Raw genomic sequence first — 21,416 nt, 5'->3', positions numbered from 1 at the left:
AACGTCCATGCAGCACTCTGAGCACGAGCCAAGGAGCAGGGTTTGTAAAGTCCCTTCTGCTCAACGTCCTCAGATCCTTCCTTCCTGTCTCATTCATTTCTATAGCACATAGTAGAATGTCCAACATGTTTCTGTCAGTGAGGAGACAGAAAGCAAATGGGCAGAGCTGGAGCCCATATCAGGATCCTGAGGAGTTTTCTCACACCGTGGCTTAACCCACTCGGATTTCAAGGAAATGTTTGCTCATTTCTGTAACAAATATTTATAAAGTGCCCACTGGGAATGAAGGGTCTTGCTAGAATATGTGGAAATGATTCAAAGTTACAGTCCTTGCTTTTGAGAAATTTATAATCTAGGGGGAGAAAGGCTGTATAAAATTAAAATTACTATGATATATACTGCAAATGTCCCAGGTTTATTGTGTTTGATGGAGGAGGAGTCGTGATGGGAGTATTGTTAGAAGAGGTAGACCCGTTCTGGCAATTCGGAAAAGGAAACTATACTCACCAGTGGCTTTCCCGTGAAGGACTCACTGTCCGGGTACTTGAACGAAGGGACTGTCATTTGATACAGTGAGACACATTTGGGAAGAACGCCTGTATGGGAAGGGCATGGGGAGTATGGTAGAAAATGAGGCCAAGAAGGCTATGAATCCAAGAATAGTGGGGTTTGCTTCAGATTCTAGGTGGGGAATGTTTGATCTTCATCTTGTATTTAATGGGGAGTCACCAGTATTTCTACCTGTAGGACTAGCAGAAGGCTAGTTCAGAAGCTCTTGAAGCAGCCCACGACTCAGGAAATAGGAAAAAAAGCTGAGATCCAGGGGACTTGAAGTTCAAGGTAGACTCAAAAGAACCTGGCAGATGAGATTGCTGCTGATGGGGAACAGGGAGCAGCTAAAATCTCAGCACCATCATGAAAAGGGCAGGGCAGACCAACGTTTATGCAGGGAGATGAGATGGAGGGCAGAATGGGGCTTGTGGTCTCTACAGTCCCACAGAAAGTAGACTAACATAAGGAATTGGAGAGCAGCAGAGAAAGAAAAGGATACTCAGCCCTTTTTATGCAATAGAAACATTATATTGTCCCTCTTTAAAGTAAATGCATCATGATTGGAAAACTAGACAAAAAAATCATCATTTTCTAAATGTAACTGTGTATAAATAGAAAGAACAGGTCAGGCGGTGATGGTGCACGCCTTTAATCCCAGCACTTGGGAGGCAGAGGCAGACGGATCTCTGTGAATTCAAGGCCAGCCTGGTCTACAAGAGCTAGTTTCAGGACAGGGTCCAAAACCACAGAGAAACCCTGTATTGAAAACCAAAACTGTTGTAATAAGAGCGGCGGGCTGTGTCGTCCCGCCACGCGGCAAGCTTTACCCGAAATAATTACATGGAAACTGTATTCTTTTAAACACTGCTTGGCCCATTAGTTTTAGCCTCTTATTGGCTAGCTCTTACATATTGATCTAACCTATTTCTAATATTCTGTGTAGCACCAAGAGCTGGCTTACCAGGAAAGACTTAACCTGCGTGTGTCTGGAGTGGGAGAATCATGGCAACTGACTGACTCGGCTTCTTTCTCCCAGCATTCTGTCTGTCTACTCCACCTACCTAATTTTCTGGCCTATCAGGGCCAAGGCAGTCTCTTTATTTAACCAATGAAATTAACACAAAACAGAAGACTTCTCCCCCCCCCCATCACAAAACAAAACAGAGAGAGAGAGAGAGAGAGAGAGAGAGAGAGAGAGAGAGAAACAACATTAGGTTACAAAAAGGCTTAAGTATTCTAGGAAGAGGAGAATGCATTTCCTTAGCGCTGGTTTAAAGAATTGCACAGTTCTCCATGCCAGTGACTCCCTTTAGTGAATCAGAACCGCTTGAAAATTAATGTGTCAGAAATGAAAATGTACAGACTCATCCTGTGAGGATCCCCAACAATACAGATAACTGTCTACATAGGATTTATGTTGTAAGGTATTCTGTCATTTAAAGGCAACTGAGGGACTGGAGTATCCATACATTTTAGAACCCAAGGAATGGGAGACGTGTGTGTCCTGGAAGCAGCCCCTTGTGGATAGGGAGGAGCAGCTATGTTTGTTGGTGGGAAGAAGTCTCATCAGGTGTTTGAGGGGGCTGCAGAGATGGCTCAGCAGTGAGAAGAGCCTTCTGCTCTTCCAGAGGACCGCAGTTTTGATCCTAGCACCTACATCCAGCTGCTCACAAGCGTCTGCAACTCCAGTTTCAGGAGATTCAGTGTTCTCTTCTGACTTCTGTAGGCCCTGCATTCATGTGCACAAGTCCACATATAGACACACCAAAAAATTAAATATTTTTTTTTACAAATTGAAGATTATTTTCACAACAGTTGTAAATGACCAACAATAGGGTAGACAAGGTGGCTCAGCAGGCCGTGTGTCTGCCTAGAAAGGCTGACAACCTGAGTTTTCCAGGTTGTCAAAAGCTATATAGAGCTCAAAAGATATATAGAAAGACAAAATAAACTCCACAAAGTTGTCTTCTGCCCTCCATGTGCACACACATGTACAAACTTGTATACACACAACAAAAATTATTAATGGTCCATAATGGAATCCTTTAGAGTGGTGGTTTTCAACCTGTGAGTTGTGACCCCTTTGGGGGTCACCTAAGACCATGGAAACACAGATATGCATTATGATTCACAACAGTAGCAAAATTACATTTGTGAAGTAGCAACAAAAATAATTTTATGGTTGGGAGTCTCTACAAGATGAGGAACTGTATTAAAAGGTTAGTGTTAGGAAGGTTGAGAACCACTGGTATGACTCATTCATCATAATTAAACCTTGTGCCCTTTGGCCAACATCTTCCCATTTCTCTCATCTCCTATGTGTTGGCAACCACCATCCTCTCTGATTCTGGGAGTCTGGCTTTTTTAGATTCCTCATAGAGATGAGACCTTATTGTACTTAGTGCTGAGGATAGTTCTGGTCCTCTGGTCCCCAGGGCCATCCTCTTTAAGAACTCAAGGTCTAAAGAAAATGGCAAGAAACCCCAATGATGCTCATATTTCTCCTTGATTCTGATTTTTTAAACATATAACACTTCTAGCTTCTGAGTGGAGGAAATAAAAAAGTGGTTATAATGTTTGAGTTTTAAAGCCAATCATGGAGAAAAGTTCTAGTTAGAAATTGGACCTATAAATTTTATCTGCAAGCCAATTCTTGATGTTTAAATGGCAAACTTATTAAACTATGTTTATGTGACCATAGTTGAAGACTTGGTACCTATATAAAATGCATTCATTTAGAAGTTTATTTTCTTCTGTAAGGAGGCCATTTGTCTGTTTCCTGGCCACCCAGACTCGAAATAATCACACAGAAACTATATTATTTAAATCACTACTTGGCCCATTAGCTCTAGATTCTTATTGGCTAACTTTTACATCTCAATTTAACCCATTTCTATTAATCTGTGTATTGCCACGTGACTATGGCTTACCAGTAAGAGTCCATCCGGTGTCTATTTCTGGCGGGGCTACATGGCTTCCCTCTACTCTGCCTTCTTCCTCCCAGCATTCAGTTTAGTGTTCCCCACGTACGTCTACTCTGTCCTATCAGTCCAAGCCAGTTCCTTTATTCACAGAGGGGACTCCCACATCAATTTTCAACAAATCATAAAAACACAAAACATGCACCTATCAATGAGTACCATACAATGCTTCCATATGTGTACATATGCAACTTCATATTTTGTGTGCTTTGAGATATGGTCTTATGGTGCCCAGGTTTTTCTTTAACTTACTGCATAGTTGAGGATGACCTTGAACTTTTGATCCTTCTGCCTCCACCTCCTAAGTGCTGGGATTACAAGTGTGCATGACCACACCCAACTTTATATCTTAAACTTTTTAATTGAAAAAACTTACAGTTTTGTCTATATTTTTTGGTACAATTCATTATTGTGCTTCCCTTTTATATTTCAATGTTAGTCTTTTTCTGTGCTTGGACTATGTCTTTATACTCATCTTTTTTTTCCATAAAATTAGTCCGAAGGAATAGCACAAAAGTGAAAATAGTCTTCATAAATCTCAAAGGAAATTGAAGGAAAAGTACAGCTGCATGGCATGCTTTAGTGCCATGGTGCTTCTGCCATAGGTTAGAACAAAATGGTACCTCCATCCTTTGATAGTCTCAAATCAGTCAGGTCAGCTTTTCAACAACAGGGGAGCCTGCACACGGCATCTCATACCTGTTGATCCACCAGCAGTGCTCCCAGGCTGCAGGGAGGTGTCAGAGACTCAAGTTGCTTGGATTCACGGACTTTGTTCTGATGCATAGATATGTTGGGGAGCCATGTGACATGAAGGTTGTTCTAGAGCAAGAAGACACTTTGATCCATGTACTCACACTACACAGATACACAGCATAGCTTGCTGTCGTTAACACTAAAAGAATGCTAGAATGTGCCAGCGAAGTCCACAGCAATGCCCTGGCAGAAGTGTGGGGAAGGAAAAGGATGAGGGTTAGGATAATAATTCATTGGCTTGGACATTTGAAACCTCAGTAAGAGGTACTTGATACCTCCTGCTTATTTCTTTCTAAGAAGTATAAAAAGTGGGGTGTTCACATTAGATGTCTAAACAAAATGTGCGCTTGGGAGAAGAACGCCCATAAAGCTGAAGAAGGGAAGAAATTTCCATATGACACTAGAAGTCACTCACAGCTCCAAGGCTGCAAGGCTTGCACAGGTGCAAAGTTACTCTCATTAAATTCTATTTAAGGAGTGTTGCAAATTGCGTGTTTGTCCCCAGATTGGTGCCAATTATGATCAAACAAAGACTTCTTTCTAAATAAGCCAAGTTTAATTTTATACCACCATATAAAAATCTAATTGCTGCTAAGTGTTCTCTTTAAACTAGAAATCTTTATTAGACAAGCAGAAGGCTGGAGAAATGGCTCAGTGGGTAAAGCATTTGCTGTGTAAGCATGGGGAACTGAGGTCAGACCTCCAGGACCCACAAGAAGCTGAGTACACCTGTAACCGTGGCGTTCCTGCTGGGAGATGGGAGAATACCCTAGAGTTTGCTGGCAGGCTAGTCTGCTCTATACTGGAAACCAACCAGAAACCTCGTCTCAAACAAGTTAGAAAGTAAGGACCAGGACCCAACGTTATCCTCTGACCTCTGAATGTACACCCACATGTACCTGCATACATGTGCATATGTCCGTGCCCATAGATAGACAAAAATAGAAAAGCTCGGTTAATGGATTAATTTAATGTCACTGAGTTTCCTTTACCTTGTTTACAAATATAAAAGGTAGAATGTTCAAATATTCTTCTATCATTCTACAACATTTAAAGAATCATAAACACCTGGGATTATAACTATCCTAGCTTGTTCTTTTTGTTTTTGTTTTTGACAGGGTTTCTCTATTGCTTTGGGGCCTGACCTGGAACTAGCTCTTGTAGACCACACTGGTATCGAACTCACAGAGATCCACCTGCCTCTGCCTTCTAAGTGCTGGGATTAAAGGTGTGTGCCACCCCTGGCCAGCTGTATCTTATTGTTTTAAAGGCAAGCCTTTTTAATTTCCTCTCTACTTTTGTTTCTTTCCTAATATCAAACATCCACTAGAGGTTAGATTACAGATCAAGTGTTTCTGCACTTCATAGTCTTTGGAGTATAACTTTATTTCTTTGGACATACATAAAATATACATTATATATACTTTTTAATATCTTTTCTAATTAAATTTATGGTTATCTGTCTCCTTCCTTTTTATGATGATAATCAAGCATGACAGGTAAGTACTTATCAGTTGAGCTGAAACTCCATCCTGCTACCCACTTCTGCTTTGGATATATGTAAAATGCTATTTTTTTTAAACCAGGCACTTAAAATTAGTAATTCCCCTTAGCAATGTAATAGGCTTGTTAATGACTTAACCACTATTGATAATACAAAACATGTTGGAAGAGAAAGTATTAAAAAAAATAGCTTCAAGAAACACATACAACTCTGATAACGTATGGCCTAGGACAAAGTCTACTTCTTTTGAAAAGTCCTCACCATCCCTAATCATCCAGTTTGACTGAGCTTGATAATTATGTCTTCGTTTGCATAGATCTCTCCTAGAAGACCTGAGGGCACTTGGAGCCAAATTGTTTTCTTGTATATTCTGCTGATAATGTTTTGCTGCTTTTTCTTTTTCTCCTTCACTAATTTCCTCTAGTCTGCTATTAACGCATTCTTTATTGACCTTGATCCTGTGTAGGTTCTATCAACAGAAATCTAGCACCCTTCTAGTCTTGAAGAAAGCAGTATTTTATCTTTCTGCTGCTATGTTAGTCCCATGGCTTTCTTCCAAAGCCTAATTGTGGTGTTCTCCTGCTGATTGGTGAACTTCCTGCAATTTTCTTATTTTTACATAGGTAAGCCTATGTAATTCATGGATGTAAGAAAGGAATGAAGACAAATGCACACACACACATGTACTATACTTTCTGCTACTTGAACTGAATAAACCTCTATGGTTATTTTGTTTAGAATTTTATTTATTTTTAATTAATTTATTATGTATATAGTATTCTGCCTGCATGTATACCTACAGGCCAGAAGAGGGCACCAGATCCCATTATAGACAGTTGGGAGCCAACATATGGTTGCTGGAAATTGAACTCAGGACCTCTGGAAGAGCAGCCAGTGCTCTTAACCACTAAGCCATCTCTCCAGTCCCTTGGTTAGAATTTTAAAACATTAACTTAGATTAGTGATTCTTAATATTTGGTCTTCAGATTCCTACCTCAGCAGTATCATCTGGGGTGAGTTATAAACATGAAATCTCAGGCGCATCCTGCACATGCTGAACTAGAAACTTTCTGGGGTAGAGACAGTCCTTTCACACTTTGCTCTCTCCATGTGGTTCTGTGAAAAATAAAGCTTAACTGACCAGCCTAGCAAAATGTGCCTACTGGTGCAATAGTGGCATGACAGCTGAGGGGCAACCAACCACTCTCAGACTGGATGTGAGGTCTTCATCATAGGAGGGGTTTCGTGCCTAGTTCTATAAGCCTGGCAAAAAGCCCATGATTGGGAGTCATAGACTTTTTTGGCGGGAGAACACACTGTTGGTGTTAAGTGAAATGGTCATATTATCAAACTGCCCTCTATGGTATGTATGGGTATAAATATCCACAGGTTTGCGATGTTTTTTACTTTTGTCAGAGGAACTTATTTATTTATTTATTTATTGCAGAGGGCAGCAGTTAATGTAGAGACCCATATCTGGTGAAACTGCCAAGTATAATTAATGAGGAGTGCTCAGTTGTGGATGAGTCCTGCCATTTAAAGCTCAGGGAATAGAATGGAAGAGTGGGCAGCAAGAGTGTAGGCGCTGGTGAGTAGGAAAGAGCACTATAAATGCTGACTTTTGGACATGACATGGCTGTTGGACACACAAACTAACACTAATTGTGGTTTACATGTGAAAGACCTATATAAGATCAAGTCAGTCAAAGTTCCAGCGTGAATGGGGGAGGGGGTCCCAAGGTCTTATCCCTGGTGGTGGAGCTATTGGCAACTGATGATCGTTGAAGCAGGGAAAGTCTCTCTCCTTTGGAGACATGAACACTAGTTGGTTACCAATGTCCCAGTGGATGAAACCACACCCATGTGCATATGGGAAGCAGTAACTGGAGTCAGGTTTAATAACAACAGCAGCAACAATGACAAAAGAAGACATGAAGCTGGGAGGGAGGCAGGGTGGGGGAACACTACAGGGAGCTGGAAGGAGGTATGGTGGACAGATAAAATAACTAAAAACATTGTTTTAAAAAAGATAAAGGTTAAGAGCTACCATCTTAGATAACTGAACATCCTTAGAGCACCATTTTCTCTATTTTATACTCTACAGTTTTTTCTTTCCCTCACATGACTTTTCTTTTCTCTTACTAACTTCTTAAATATAAAATTAAATCCTAATCTTCATCCTCCCCTTGTCTACGAAGTAAAATTGGGTTTCACAGTCAGAAGAGTGAAGAGACAATCTAAGGAATAAACCTTGACAGCTATGTATCTGACAAGGAATTAATATCTACAGTCTATAAACAACTAAAAAATTATATAAGCCATCCAGGCAGTAAATGGGATGTTGAATGTCCTTAGGCATTAGGAAACTGTGACTTCAAAGCACACTGAGGGTCTTCTTCTCACCATTCAGAATGACTTACCAAGACAACAAACAACAATTGCGCTCAAGAATGTAGGCAGAAGAAGGACCCTGAGAAATGGTTTGTGGAAATGCAAACTGGTACAGCAATATGGAAATCAGAATGACAGTTTCTAGAAAGAGTCAAATGGGAGCCATCTCTTGACCCGGCTATGGCTGTCCAGGGTATGTACTTGAAGGGCAAGGGAAATGACCTAGACACGTACAGATAGATATTCCATGTTTTCTTACATTTATAGAACCGAGATACAAATTTATACACACATGTAGATAAGCTATATGAAATATGAAAGGTCTAAGCTAGGAGAGGAAATGTCTAGAGGGAGGGAACGGGAAACAAGAGAGGGTAATTACACACATGTGACCTAAAGGTCAAAGGGCAAGTGGAGATGGTTGGAGAAGGGAAAGGGAGCATGAGGTGGGTGAAAACCATGACTTCCCCCCCATGATGGACTGAACCCTCTGAAATTATGAATGAAAATAACTCCTTCCTTGATTGTTTCTGTTAGACAGAGTCTACCACAAAGCCCAAATCAACAGATCCAGAGACGTGACACAGTCTGGTGACTGGCTTTGTGATCTGTCTTTTAACTTTCAGCAATCTTTGTAAAATTTGTAAACAGCAGCTTAAAATGTGTCTATGTGCAGTTGGCGAGCAAAGCACTCTTTACCTCTCAAAAAAAAAAAAAACCCAATGAATTGTTTACACATATCAAACAAATAAATACATACATTTATTTGTGTATTTGTGTGTGTGTGTGTGTGTTGGTTTTACACAATCCAACTTGTGGAGGGCAGAGGACAGCTGGCGTCACTTCTTGCCTTCTACTATGTAGGTTCTAGGGATGAAACACAGGTCTTCAAGCATAGCAGCGAGTGCTTTTCCTACTAAATCATCTCACCACCGATTAATGTATATTTGTCATACCTGTTGGTACTCAAATCTAGTGCAGCCTAAGAACTGCCGAGGAACTTCCGACTAAGCAAAATGACAGACTAGATTGGTTCTCTCACTGCGAAACAATTGAATTCTTTATACGACAGAATTTAAAAGACTGCTTGCCTGAACAATGTGCTGTTCCCAAAATCTGAGAATTCATGTGCTTAGATCTGTAAAATTATGTCCCTATCTTTTCAACTGTTGCCTCCTCTCCTTTTCATTTTAGAGGTTTTGCTCATTTTTGAGACAGGGTCACACTATGCAACTCTTGCTGTCCTGGAACTCACTCTGTAGACCACACCAGCCTTGAACTCCTGGAGATCCACTGGCCTCTTCTTCTTGAGTGCTGGGATTAAAGGCGTGTGTCACCACACTGGGCCTATTACTAAGAGTTGCACTTTCCACTATATTATCTCTGCCAGTTACTCTTAGTTTTCATTTTCTTGTCTCTCCCTTGTGAATATTGAATAATTTCCTCAGATCAGATCTCCAATTTGCTGATTTTAATTATACTTCTGTTTTCTGATTTCTCATCTTTGGCCTTTAGTTTGACAATAGCTACTTTTCATTTATGGATTATGTGTGTTTTACTTTTGATAATTTTCTACTGATTACTAAGTTTTGTGATTCAGTTTATACATTATACACGGGTTTTTTTGTAGTCTGTAGATGGAAGTTTGGATATCTGAAAAATGTTGAGTGTCCATTTCTGATGGTTTCTGCTGACTCTTGCTCACAGTGATTTTTCTTTTTCAATTTTGTAAGCTTTAATTTGAATCTCGTATTTGGTTGATATTAATGTGTGGGAAACCTGGAGAACTATTAAACTAAAGATATTTGCAGATGTAGGAAGCCGTAGTTTTCACTGGACTTTTGTAGTCTCTGGTGAAATTCTTGCATCTTAGCTTACCACCTGTTCCTTAGTTCTGGCTAGACCGACACTAGCATTTGTCTCCAGAGCAATGCCTCCCCTCCTCACCTGCACCTCTTAGCTCATTACTTATTTTTCCTCCTTGTAGGTTTCCATCACGGACCAATTAGAATAGGCTAAGTCCCACGATTTTATTCTAAGTGGTTTAAAAGAGTAAAAGATGGACTCTCCATCTGTGCAAGGCCTTGCTATAGGTCACAGCACCTACGTGCCCCGGCTGTCCACCTATGACTAAGCTTCTAGTATGTCAATATTTAAGAAAGTGTGGTGGAAAGCACACACAATCTTTGCTCTAGCCACTCGAGTATGATCCTCGTCATCCTGTTTACTAACTGGCCAGAAGTGTTCTTGACCTCTGCAGCTGTGAGGAAGCTGGGACCTTCAGTCTTCTGCATTCCCAGGAAGGAGTGGAGAAGCAGGTTTTGGCGAGTCCTAGTAATGGCCAACAAGGCTAACTACCGAAAGCTCAGTGCCACCAGAATTTCCAGATAGCTGACTAATATTACACTGGGATTTGAGAACCAATAATTGCCACACATGCTTCTCTGAGTCCGTAAGAACTTAAGTGACTAAATTTTATGCACTCTTGGGAGTAAGGAGATAATACATAAGTGTCTTTTACTTTCTGTAAGTTTAATAAAGTAGAATAGAATGGATATGAAAAGAGACAGCACACCACAAAGCAGGTAGACGTGAGGGAAGTTATTTGAGAGCAATGCCCTCAGATAAGATTGGGGAAAGGAACAACACAAGGGAAATTGCGTAAGAATACCTACTGTCACTTCCCCAGATTCTTCTCTGATGAAGAGCCACAGTGACACCTAGATGAAGTCATTACCTCTGGCTAATTGAGGTTGCTCAGTGTCAGTGGGATTAGCTCTCCTAAGTTCTGATAAAAGTGATTATTATTTTTTAACTTCTTTTATTGGTTTTAAAATTTGTTAGATTTACTTGTTTATTGTGTGTTAATGCACACGCGTGCCATAGCACACTTGTGGAGGTCGGAGGACAGCTTACCGGGAGTGGGAGTGAGTTCTCTCCTACTGTGTGAGGCCTGGGGCTCAACCTCGGGTTTCCAGGCCTGGCAACTGTCACCCTGCCAGCTCAACTCGAAGAAAGTCAACCAGTTGTTTTACTCCAGACCCCAGTGAAGTTTGCTGCGGTTTCTGTCTCTGCTGGGTGTGAGTTGCAAGGGTGTGAATAGCTGTTACCTGTGCAGCTGGAAGGAACAGGTTCAATAGGAAGGGGTCACTTACGTCACAACACTATTAAGGGAGCAAATATAGAATTACTTGTCTTTAAATCTATTTCCAGGATTTTAAAATTATATGTTGCAGGAAAACCTTAAACTTGAAGAGGCTTATTGAGCCTCTCATTCCTCTGTCTGAGCAGCTGCCAGCGGCTGATGGTTATAATTAGTGTTATTATTGTTAATAATAATAATTAATAAGAAAGCCTGTTCTAAGATGTGATGCTTTTAAAAATAATATTGACAGAAAATAATATCATTTTTTCCCTCAATAAAGTTTTAGGTTGTAAAAAAAACCATCATAATTATTATTTCCTACAAAACACAACTTACTTCAACTGGGATTATTTCCTCTAGCCAAGATAAAGAAAATAGCTCTGAAAAAAAAATGCAACCAAGTCTTTGGAAGAAGTGCTACCTGAGTGGAGGGCTGTTGTTGTTATTATAGCACCCGCATTAGCAGCAAGCAAGCAAGCCTGCTTGCCATCTTGTGCCTCAGTGGGACTCTTTGCCTTCTCCAGAAGTTCATTTTATTTTTGAATGATTTAGTTGACCTCAGAATTTTAAAAGACTTTTTGGGTGGTAAATGTTGGCATAGTGTCCTGCAAAGTTCTGAAATACTGACCACGAAAAAGAAAACGGTTTTCTTTTTCCCCTTAGCATTTAACTGTGTGACAAAAATAGAATCGGTAACTTAAGTGACGCCACGCACAAGCCCAGCACGGTGTGCAATGCACAGGGCTCATTCAGTCTCCCCAACATTCATGCCAGGACGTCAAGTGGTTTAACTACAAACGTTCAGAAAAGCTATGTAAATGGCATTCCAGTGACACATGTGTGTGTCGCTGTGTGTGTGCTCACACTCGCTGATGTGTACATGTGTGTACGTGTGTGTTGCTGAGCGTGGAAATCAGGGCATTATTCATATTAGCTACCACTCTTCCATGTACTTGGAACCCAGCCCCAGCTCTTGATTACAGTGTTGCTGCTTCTCAGGGAGGGAGTCACGGAGTCATATTTCAGTCCGTTTCTGTTAAAAAACCAGACTCCAGTAGTAGTGCATGCCTTTAATTCCAGCACTTGGGAGATAGAGGCAGGTGAATTTCTGTGAGTCCAGGGCCAACCTGGTCTACAGAGTGAGTTCCAGGACAGCCAGAGCTACACACAGAGAAACCCTGTCTCAAAAAAATCGAAAAGTCAGACCTCGAAACCCAGCTAATAAGTTCTCAGTGGGTATAAGTCACACAATTTGTAATTTATTTTTCAACCTGGTTCCTTTTCAGGAAAAAAAAAAACAATCTTTATAATTGTAGGTCTGAAGAAAACCTTTAAAGTTATATGCTAACTCTGATTTTAAGAAAGAAATAAAACAAATTTAGAGACTTGCATTGAATCCAGCAGGAGAACTGAGTGAAGTATTTTCATTTAAAGACTTCATTTTTTTTAAAAAAAATTATTTTTATTAAAAAATATATTTTTTATGTGTATGGGTGCATGGGGGTTTGAAAGAAAATGGCCCCCAAAGGAGTGGCACTATTAGGAAGTGTGTCACTGTGAGGGCCGGCTCAGTGTGATGGTCAGTTGACTTCCTGTTGCCTGTAAGATGTAGGACTCTCGGCTGTTTCTCCAGCATCATGTCTGCCTGCACGCTGCCATGCTCCCTGCCATGATGGACTGAACCTCTGAAGTGTGAGTGAGCCACCGCAGTTAAATGTTTCCTTCATAGGAGTTGCCGTGGTCATGGCGTCTCTTCACAGCAATGGTAACTAACTAAGCTGTGTACCAGGTGCCTGTGGAGGCTGGATGAGGATGTTGGGGGTCCTGAAATTGGAGTCACAAATGGTTATGGGCTCATGTGGGTGCTGGGAACTGAACCAGGTCCCTTGAAAGAACAGCCAGGGCTCTTGACCGCTGAGCCATCTTTCTAGCTGTCCCCTCTCCCTACACTTTTTATTGGGCTTCAATAATTTTGCTTCCTATCAAATAGTCTAATAAGAAGCAAATCCTGCCACACTCGGCTAAGAATGAAGTCTTGCTAACTTCTTACCAAGTCATTACACAACTGTATTTCATACTTTGACTTTCCTTTTGCTTACCTAGTCCCTCTTCCCCAGCCCCATCTCCTCCTCTCATGGTGTGTAGTTCTGGGAGTGGGACCTAAGGCCTCACAGTGCTATCCCAGTACCCTGTCCCTACGCTGCAGCTCCTATCTCATTTTACTTTAGAAAGTGCCTTTATGGAATTTGTTATTTTTACATGTGTGAATGAGGATGCACATGCGTCCCAGTGCAGTGATGGAGGTCAGAGGATAACTTCCGGAAGTCCCGTCTCTCCTTCCATCGTTACATTCAGGGTACAGTTCAGGTTGTACTTTTAGCCACTGAGCTATCTTACTAACTGTTTCTTTTTACTTTTTATTTTGAGACAGGGTTTTGGTAAGTTACCCAGGCTGCTTTCGAACTTACTCTACTCTGTACCCCAGGCTGGCCTTGCACTTGTGATTTTCTTGCCTCAGTTGCCCTAGTAGCTAGGATTGCAGATTGGTGCCACCAGATCTGACTAGTTCTTTTCTCTTCCTCTTTTCTGTTGTATTTTTTTCCTCTTAAAAGATTAATTCTTATATGGGGTGCATCCGGTTTCTTTCAACTGGAAGTGATCAGAGGACGAGTATGCTCTTTCTGATTGAGAATAAAAAATAATGATGTTAAAATAAAATACTCCACATGTATGTGAAAACACCCTGGGAAAATGTTTTGCCTTTTCCACATTCTACTGGAAGTCAGAAACTGCTGGATCCTCCTACCACCCTGCCCTGCCTCACCCTCCTCCATGGCTAAGCCCACAGTTCACCATAGCTTCAACCGCAATTCAGAATTATTGGCCCCTGGTTCCAGGAACACTGCCTCCCCTTTGAGTGGTAGTCTTTTCTGTTGCCAGCCTTTAGGTTATTCTGTGCTGCTCTGCTGTAGTTTCTGTCATCAAGCGATGCATTTCGGTTTTCAGCACGTGTCTCCGCTTTCCCAATTGGATCTTACATCTATTCCAAGCTTGATATTGCGCCCCCAAAGAAAGTCAACTTAAGCCCAAGAACTCACACTTGACACATGACTTCTCTTTTTGAAAATGGAGGCTTCTTTTTTCTTCTTTTTCTTACTCCTAGGTTTGTTTGAAGATCCATGGAGTCAAGGCGGGAACTCCTTGCTGTTAGAGGCATGCATTTCAGTGCCTGGTCCTGTCACTTACGGAGGCATACAAGGCCCATACCTGGCTAAAGCTCTTCTTTGTGCAGGGTCTTCTGCTCGCGAATCCTTTAAACGCTGCTGCTAGGATCGTACCAATTTCTGTTGTATTTGGTATGTTCTGAAAAACTCAACAGAAGTCTTCTGGTGCTCTCTGGATGTTGTCTGGGTGAGTATTAAACTATTACTATTGCTTTGCACCAACTGCTTCCAAAGTGTGACCTTTAGATCGACAGCCTCAACATTGCTTGGGAGCGTGGGAGAGGTGCAAGTCCAAGGCTCCAGAGACACTGGTTCAGAGTCTCCACAGTGGATGCCCAAAACCAGCGTTTAGCAACCACCCCGGTGAGTGTGCTGCCTAGTGAAGCTAGCGTGAAGCTGCATTAGGCAAATGGGCATTCTGTGCCTGTTTTGGTTGCCCCAGCCTCCCCTCTTTCTGTCCTCCACTTTTACCCAGCTGGCAAAAGGGAGCGGCTTTTACCACCACAGCTGCAATTTCCCTTGCCGCCTGATGCTCCAATAACATGCTGATACTTGTATGTCTGTCTTGGTTGTTACTTCTGTCAAGTCATATGTGTGGGTAGAACTGACATGTATGCAACGCGCCTTGCGTGTCAGAAACTACAGGATGTTACAGCTAAAGTGCTGGTCCCCAGCCTCACAGCATTGAAAGTCGAAGAAGCCTTAGATGAGGCAGAAGCAGTTCAAATGCATCGCATTGATTGCTGTGGAGGAGCTCTTGCCCTGGCATGTCTTCAACACTTAAGAACAGCAGTATGGCTGCTCTGAGGATCACCATGGCCACAGACCCGCTTTCCCACAAGCTAACATCCATGTAGTGTTGAAAAGGGCAGTAAGTAATTCATTAGACGTGGAGGAATAAGGCTATGGTGGCTATAGTATCTTCCCAAAGGGGCAGATCCCAAGAGGAGCTGACTTGGCATCTCTATAACCCACAGAGGTCCAGAGACAGGAAGTTTCTGCAACTGTAACCGGCAGATGGGTCTGCTTAGCTAGCCCGAGAATTTGAAATTTGGAGAAAGGACCTCTGACTGTACGCTGAAAGAAATTATTGCCCTATTGTCTAGAAGGACATATACTTGCTTGAGCAACAATGACCTTAAACACAATCACAGGATTTGGGACACCTATTCAGAGAAAGATGGCAATTTAGGTCAGGTAGTGCCGGCTCCCTCCACACGAGGGAGCCTAGACTCCTCGTTTACATTTTCTGACTGAGAATACAATTTGTATTTTCATCCTGCCACAAATGAAGTCACACGTGTGACTTCTGTTTTATCATTTTGAGGTTTCTTTCATGTAATTTTGATATTTCTATGACGTTCCAAACAGTTACATCTTTTTCCTTTGGGATTTTGGAATGCCAGCCTAAGACACTAGAAAAACACGGGCGGTGTTTCTGCTAACAGTCTCCTTTTACGAGCCTGATGCTATTTGGATTATCTGCAAAAACATCTTCTTCATTAGTGCCTACGAACAAGATCTGTCAGTGAAATCGCCTCTGAAATATGCCTCTGCATATTTGAAAGAATATTTACATAACACAGAAAACAACTCGTTGATTCATTTAAAGTCGTGAAACAATTGTGTGGTACATTTTCTTATTATAGCACTTTGGAGACCTTGCCGGCAACAAGCTGGGACCTGAGTAACTTGGCTCCTTTTTTTCAGATGTCACTTGGGAGTAAGAAAGGGGTTGTCTGTCCAAGAAGAGGGCCTGTGTGCAGTGGGGGTAGGTATGCCACAGGGAAGAGTGGAAACTCCCCAAAACTGTGGCTTCTTGGTTTGGTATAAAATTGCAAAATAAATAATGAACTAGGCAGAAGAGAGCAAAGAAGAGGAGAAACTTTAATGACACAGGATTAAAGTTAACAAAACTCAGAGGCCGGGGCTCTGCACTGCTTCAGGGTGAAGTACACTGGTGCACAGATTCCATGTCTTCTACCAAACTCTCTCCCACCACAACCTTTCCAAAGAAATATGTCACGGGTCGAGGGGACATCCAGGTGAATTTTTCAACTCTGTATTGTTTTCTGCAAAGATTAGAGATAATTGGCTCTGGGTGAATGGCTCCATTGGTAAGGCACAAGGACACAGGTGTGAGGAGGCAAGTTCTGATCCTCAGTGTGCAGAAGAACATCCAGGCACCACAGTGCACGCCTGAAATCCCAGTGCAGAGACTGGGAGACTTCTGTGGTTCACGGGCTAGCCAGTGGGGCAGAGTGGTGAGCTCCGGGTTCAGTGAGGTGCCCTGTCTCGAAAAGTAAAGCCAAGAGTTTTAAGAATGACACTTGATGTTGGCTTCGGGCTTTTAAATGCACATACATGAGCACACACTCAGACACATACATGGTTGAACATGTGCACAGCCACATACCCCACCCACATACATGTACACACAAAGAAAGGAAGGTTAGGGATATTATCACTTCAAAAACTGATGATTTCTTTCCTGCCTTGCTGCAGAATCTGTTTCCTCATATGTAAAGTATTATAAGCATTTTCTCTAAGACACAGGTAACTGAAAACGCTCAGTCTTTAAATTAACATGACCCCCGTGTCCACATGACTGGCTGTGTCACCCGACCTGGCTGTGAGAAGATGTGAGAGCCTGGTTTATTTATGTCTTTGGCTGTCATCAGCAGAGACCATGAATGAGAGGGATGTGTAAAGTCCCAAGAGTTCCCAGGGTGCTCCACGTTGGGTCATTATCCTGGGGTAATTGGCGTTGAGAGGGTAGGACCTCTAACGAGCTGCTTCTGTCCCCTAATGGCCAAGAGCCTGGAAATTAACACAGTGCCCGCTGTTCTACTTGAGTGACCTGGCCTCTGGAGCTTTCCCCATCCCTCCAGGAAGGTTCTGTGACCACCTCATGGTCACTGCACTAATGGCAACAATTACGGAATGGCCCTTTCAGCGAGGCCCGTGTGCATCAGTTAGGGACTCATTTCATTTGAGCAATGACAGGACTCCCAGGAATGTCCATTGAGTGACCAGCACCTCAGCATGGTTGGCTGGATGTGGGTTGCACATCTCGTGGAAGCAGAAGGATGCAGAGGAGGACGTGATGCTGTGCCTGGCTGCAGAACCGAGTTTGGGATGGCAAGTGAACATCCAAGCAGACAGCCCAGGACAGTCAAGGCCCTTTTGGGCTTCTGACTTCCAGTTTACAATCTACAAATACTTGAGGAGAAAGCACAGAGGGACAAAGGACAGAAGGACACCAAGGATTTGAGAGTCCACGGAAGGCTGGTGAGTAAGACTTAAGCCCAATTCCTGGGACTGGAGGTGTATCTCAGTGTTAGAGTGTTTGTCCAGCCTGCCCAGTGCCCCAGATTCCATTCCCAGCACTACAAAAATAAAATGAGACTAAAGATATCTTGAGGAAGTGATGTGTGGGTCAATGACCTTGATCTGATCATTATACATCGTATGCATGTATTGAAATGTCACTCTGTGTCTTCTGCCTATGCACAATTATTATGACCCAATTAAAAATTTAAAAAATACTTTAAAAATAGTAACTATTTTGCCACCACAGGTCTCAGAACACATGTGGCAGCGTGGGTGTAGTTAGCTCTTGCCTAGGAAATCTTATTTTATTTTATTGTTTTGGTTTTTCAAGACAGGGTTTCTCTGTAGCTTTGGAGCCTGTCCTGGAAATAGCTCTTATAGACCAGGTTGTCCTCAAACTCACAGAGATTCGACTGCTTCTGCCTCCTGAGTGCTGGGATTAAAGGCGTGTGCCACCATTGCCCGGCTGGAAATCCTATTTTAAAGTGACAGGAAGGCTCCTGGTGACCCATGCAGTGTGACTTGACTTTATTTCATATGTTAGAATTAACCAGCTCTGTTCACTCATGGCAACAGTGATTGGACCACAGAAGGGCATGACTCAGGCGACTGGAGAGGCAACCCACGTACGAAGAGTGAGGGACTCTCTTAGGGATGTGTGTGCACATGGTGAGTCCCTGAGAGGGGGCCTCTTAGATCCTGCACCTTGATATCTCCCTGGCCTCATCCTTGTCTTGACACTAAGAAGAATCTTGCATTATTTATCTACCAGAATCATTTCCTTAATGATGTGTTTAAATTATTTTTCACTGAATTTAACATACTATTAAATTTAGCATACTAATGGACACATAGACTGTCTTCTGTGTGGAAAGATAGAGGTAGGTGGTGAATGAATTGCAAAGCATGCAAGTGTGTTTATCTCTGTGTGTGTGTGCGTGTGTGTGTGTGTGTGTGTGTGTGTGTATTTTTCCTTCCTGTGCCAGGATTGATCCAAGGGCCCTTTGAATGCCAAGCAAGTATTCTACTACTGAGTACCCAGGCATGCAAAAAAATATTTCTGAGTGTAAAACTACAATAGGAAACAAAAGTTAAGACAATCAGATGGAGTCAAAAATAAGCTGTCTTTATTTTAATATTTTTAGTTTGGAGAATTTCATACTGTATTTGCATCATTTTCACTCCTCACTCTCTTTTCTTCCAACTCCTCCTGTGTCCTCCCCAACTCACTTCCAAATTCTTTCATTATCTCTTCTTCTATAGTGTTACTGTAACACACTTACTGAGATAACTTAGTGTTACTCGTACACACAAGTGTATAGGGCTGACCAATTGGGATTGGACATCTTATCAGGGTGGGATTGGACAGTTTATGGGAGGGCAGGCTCAGCCCAGCAGAAGACTGATTCTCTTTCTCTCAGCAGGCATCGATTGCCTGGAGCTTGTCATCTAGGGGGTGGGGGCTTGTGTGAAATTTCCCACATCTATGCTGGCCTGTCAACTGGTGTCATTATACAAGTCTGGTTTAAGCAACTGTATTGAGATTCCATGGGGGTAGCGCTCCTGCTGCATACGGAAGTCACTATTATTCCCCGCCACAGGCATTCTCCTGGCTCTTCCAGTCTGCCTGCTCACTCTGTGATGCTCTCAGAGCCTTAGGTGTTGGGGTTGTATTGCAGATGTACCAGATGGCGCTGGGCACCCCGTAGCCATTTATTCTCTGCATTCTGACCGGCTGTGAACCTCTGTGGCAAAAAGGAGTTTCTTTGACCAGGGTAAACAAAGTCTTGTCCATTACAATAGTGTTTTTCTTTGAGAATAATTCACTGGCTCAACAGATTTGGAGTCAGGAGAAGAAACAAGAAAAGTTGTTTGGAATCTATATGTATGATTGATGTGGATTTACAGTCTTAGGAGGGAAAAGATTTAAATTGGAAGGTGAAGAATCAGATACATCTAGTGTCCTCGATTTGCTTCGGTTTTTCCAGTTTGAAGGTCCACCCTAGGGCTTTGTGTGCCCTAGGTGTGCACTCTGCCACTGGGCAACAGCCCTGAGTGTTAAAGAAAACATTTGTTGTATTAAACGTTTGTCTCAGCTAAGGTATGCAGACACAGAAATTGCTTGTAAAATATAATTTCGCTAGAAAATGATCCCTTATTCATTCAAAATGAGGAGCCAGTGCTGGATTCAGCTCACAAATGACCAATTTAATATATATTATTAGTGCATGGAAATAAAATTGTAGGTGTAAAAAGGGAGTCTCCCCTTTCAGCAGCTGCCTCAGGTATCCTGGGCCAACAGTGCCCAGTCAAGTTGGGTCCTGTAACATCTGCCCTCTGCTTTGGCTGCCCTCACTGTGGTGTGGAGCTTTAAGAGGAGGGCGGACAACATCAGCCTCTCCTTATTTCTAGGAAGAGCTCTCCCCTGACTGCGTGTCACTCTTATATCACTGTTTAGAGACAGCAAACAGTTCCTGAGGTTCCCGTTTCAAGTGTCAGGCGTGGGTTATAATTTCCTGCTCATTTGCTGTGTATATCTTTAAGACTTGTTGCCTAAGAATTGGAAAATGCTTGTTTAGGGGGTTAAATTCTTTGTTTTTCTTTTTGTAGAACTATTTTTTTCCCTCAACTTGAAAATGAGAGTTTGCTTAAGATTGTCAAGGATACCTTTGATAGTAATACATCAATCACAAGTAGATGCAGGGAGCCAAGTCTGTCGCTTTTGCTTGATTTCTAGGTTAAGAAGCAAATTGTGGGGCTGCAGAGGTGACTCGGTGGTTAAGAATATTGGCTGCTCTTTCAGAGGACCTGGGTTCAGTTCTCAGCACTCATATGGCAGCTCACAATTGTCTGTAACTCAGTTCCAGGAAATCTGAGGCCCTCTTCTGGCCTTCAAGGACCCTGCACGCACTTGGTACATCTACATACCTGCAGGCAAAACACTCAGATGCATAAACATAAATAAAAATAAGTATTTTTAAAATGAAGCAAACTGCTCATTTTGAAACCTCAAACGGAAACATTTCTTTGGAAAAATACAGAAAAAGTCAATGGTTTTGGTGAAAGTTCCCAGCCTGCCCTCACGCAGAGAGTAGAATTGATCTGTAATTTTAATGGCACCATTGTGAGGTGATGCAGGGAGTTGAGGACCATGGTCCACTGGAAACTTCAGCATTTGAGTTGGATAGGGACTCCTGGCAGCCACCATCTAGGAGAACATTGCGCCAGTTACCGGGACAAACAAACAGCAGTTTCTATACCCCCATCAGGAGATATGAAAACCAGAGAGTATACATTTTTTAATTTAGTACATTTTTGCTACTCAATAAATGTATAATAATAATAACCATCACATTTTTATTAGACACCGCACATTTATGAGCAAGCTTGGTGGTCTTGTTGGGCCTCTGCCAAGTTCTAATGGAGCCTTCATAGTTGTTCAGATTTCTCTGTCAGGGTTCTCTCATTTTTGCATAATTTAAAGAACAATGGCAACCTCACCCAGAATCTGGAGAAAATGGACTAGGTGA

This window comes from Microtus oregoni, unplaced genomic scaffold (assembly GCF_018167655.1).
Source record: "Microtus oregoni isolate MIOR12 unplaced genomic scaffold, Mior012 000045F_ref0000178, whole genome shotgun sequence".
In the NCBI taxonomy this organism is placed as follows: Eukaryota; Metazoa; Chordata; class Mammalia; order Rodentia; family Cricetidae; genus Microtus; species Microtus oregoni.
Note: the sequence above shows the minus strand (reverse complement) of the source record.